Source organism: Mus musculus, chromosome 17, assembly GCF_000001635.26.
Source record: "Mus musculus strain C57BL/6J chromosome 17, GRCm38.p6 C57BL/6J".
Lineage (NCBI taxonomy): Eukaryota > Metazoa > Chordata > Mammalia > Rodentia > Muridae > Mus > Mus musculus.
Window position 1 is genome coordinate 8,273,424 of NC_000083.6, and position 2,937 is coordinate 8,276,360.

Here is a 2,937-nt window from a genome sequence, read left to right on the forward strand (position 1 = left end):
GCTAAAGAGGCAGATGCAGTGCCATGTTGAACAATGCAAAAAAGGCTTCAACTAAGGCAAATCTGAGCAAGGAGAGGAAGATACAATCACTATAATAAGAAAATATTCCCAGAGAATCCCAGGGGTGATGGAGCATGGGTATAATCCCTGCACTGGCAATGGGAGACAGGAGGATCAGAGCCGGAAGCCAGACTGTGCCAAGACCAGCATGCCCGGTGCCCTGCAGAGCAGAGGCTGAAGCCTCTGGCTAGGGAGACAGCACGGCAGGAAGGGAGCCTAGCCTCTATGACTCTGGAGTTTGCGCAGGTTCCTTTGCATATGGCTTGGAGCACCAACATCCCGCACACACCCAAGCTGCACCACTTAAATCTGAAGTCGATAATGGAGACTCGGGACTAGCACACCCCAGTTGTACGCCGGGTCTCTGGCATGGAGAGAAACCTTGCTGAAGACAGCCTAACGGAGCACAGGCATTGGGACCTTCCAGCAGATCAGCTACAGGTGGACAGACCAATTCTGTCCCAAAGGAGGTGTCCTGCTGTGTTGACACCCTAGACTTACCTGAAACCCAACAGTGAGGATACATGCTAAAGGGGTCCAATGCTGACTTCTCTTTTTTTTAATTGGATATTTTCTTTATTTACATTTCAAGTGTTACCCCATTTCTGGGTTTCCTCCTTCCAGGATACCCCCATGCCATCCTCCTTCCCCCTGCTTTTGTGAGGGTGTTCCTCCACCCACCCACTCCCTCCCTCTTTCCTGCCCTCGATTCCCCTACACTACAGCATCTATTGAGCCTTCACAGGACCAAGGACCTCTCCTCCCATTGATGCATGATGAGGCCATCCTCTGCAATGTATGCAGCTGGAGCCATGTGTACTCCTCTGTTGATGGCTTAGTTCCTGGGAGCTCTTGAGGGACTGGTTGGTTGATATTGTTCTTCCTGTGGAGTTGCAATCCCCTTCAACTCCTTTGGTCCTTTCTCTAACTCCTCTATTGGGGACCCTGTGCTCAGACCAGTGGTTGGTTGCTAGCATTCGTCGAGCATCTGTCTCTGTATTTGTAAGGCTCTGGCAGAGCCTCTCAGGAGACAGCCATATCAGGCTCCTTTCAGCATACACTTCTTGGCATCCACAATAGTGTCTGGGTTTGGTAACTGTATATATGGGATGAATCTCCAGGTGGAACAGTCTCTGGGTGGCCTTTCCTTCAGTCTCTGCTCTATACTTTATCTCCATATTTGCTCCTGTGAGTATTTTGTTCTCCTTCTAAGAAAGACTGAAGCACCCACAGTTTGGTCTTCCTTCTTCTAGAGCTTCATGTGGTCTGTGAATTGTATCTTGGTTATTTGGAGATTTTGGACTAATATCCACTTCTCAGTGAGTGCATACCATGTGTGTTCTTTTGTGATTGGGTTACCTCACTCAAAGTGATATTTTCTAGTTCTATTCATTTGCCTAAGAATTTCATGAATTCATCATTTTAATAGCTGAGTAGAACTCCATTGTGTAAATGTACCACATTTTCTGTATCCATTCCTCTGTTGAGGGGCATCTGGGTTCTTTCCAGCTTTTGGCTATTATAAATAAGGCTGCTATGAACATAGTGGAGCATGTGTCCTTATTACAAGTTGGAGCATCTTCTGGATATATGTCCAGGAGTGGTATGTATAGCTGGGTCCTCAGGTAGTACTATGTCTAATTTTCTGAGGAACCAACAAACTGATTTCCAGAGTGGTTGTAGCAGCTTGCAATTCTACCAGCAATGAAGAAGTGTTCCTCTTTCTCCACATCCTCACCAGCATCTGCTGTCACCTGAGTTTTTGATCTTAGCCATTCTGACTGGTGAAAGAGGGACTCTCAGGGTTGTTTTGATTTGCATTTTCCTGATGACTAAGGATGTTGAACATTTCTTTAGGTGCTTCTCAGCCCTTCGGTATTCCTCAGTTGAAAATTCTTTGTTTAGCTCTGTACTCCATTTTTAAATAGGAATATTTGATTTTCTGGAGTCCAGCTTCTTGAGTTCTTTGTATATGTTGGAAATTAGTCCCCTATCAGATTTAGGATTGGTAAAGATTCTTTCCCAATCTGTTGGTGGCCTTTTTGTCTTATTGACAGTGTCTTTTGCCTTACAGAAGCTTTGCAATTTTATGAGGTCCCATTAGTTGATTCTCAATCTTACAGCACAAGCCATTGCTGTTCTGTTCAGGAGTTTGTCCCCTGTGCCCATGTGTTTGAGCCTCTTCTCCACTTTCTCCTCTATACATTTCAGTGGAGGTCCTTGATCCACTTGGACTTGAGCGAGAAAGGTCTTCTCACACCCTCTGCTTATTGTTTAACAGGCTGTCGTTGCAGTGGGAATGCTGAGCTCCTTGTGTATCTTAAATAGGGATCCCTTAGCAGATAGATGGCCTGAAAGCACTGCCTCCCTTCCTACAGCCTTGTTAGTCTTCCCTTTGAGGACCAGAATTTTATGTCAGTTCTTCAACATCTGTTGTAAATATTCTTTTCAATATACACATTCTCCTATGTGCGGCCACTGGGACCCCAAAAGATGGCTTCCTGCTTGCTCTGTGCTCTTGCTAGAATTCCAGTCAGTGTGCTGAACAGACTAGGGGGGCTGCTTTGACAGCCACAGACCCTGCTCCTGCTGGCTGTGGCCAGGGGGCTCTGCTTCCTCATGGAAGCTCTACAAGCAGAGACGTGTCACTTTGCTGTTGATCTGGCTTCCTGAAACTTGTTTGTCACCTGCATAGAAACAGGGGATTGTGCAAGAGAAGCATACATGCAGACCAGGACAAACAGCAAGAGTAGCCACAGCCCCAACCTCCCCCAAGGTCAGAAATCACCAGGGATACTGTCTGTAGCCCTTTGCCCTGCAAGAGGACAACAAAGGCATGCGGCGTCTGAGGGCTGTGATCCAGCTTATTAACCAGAG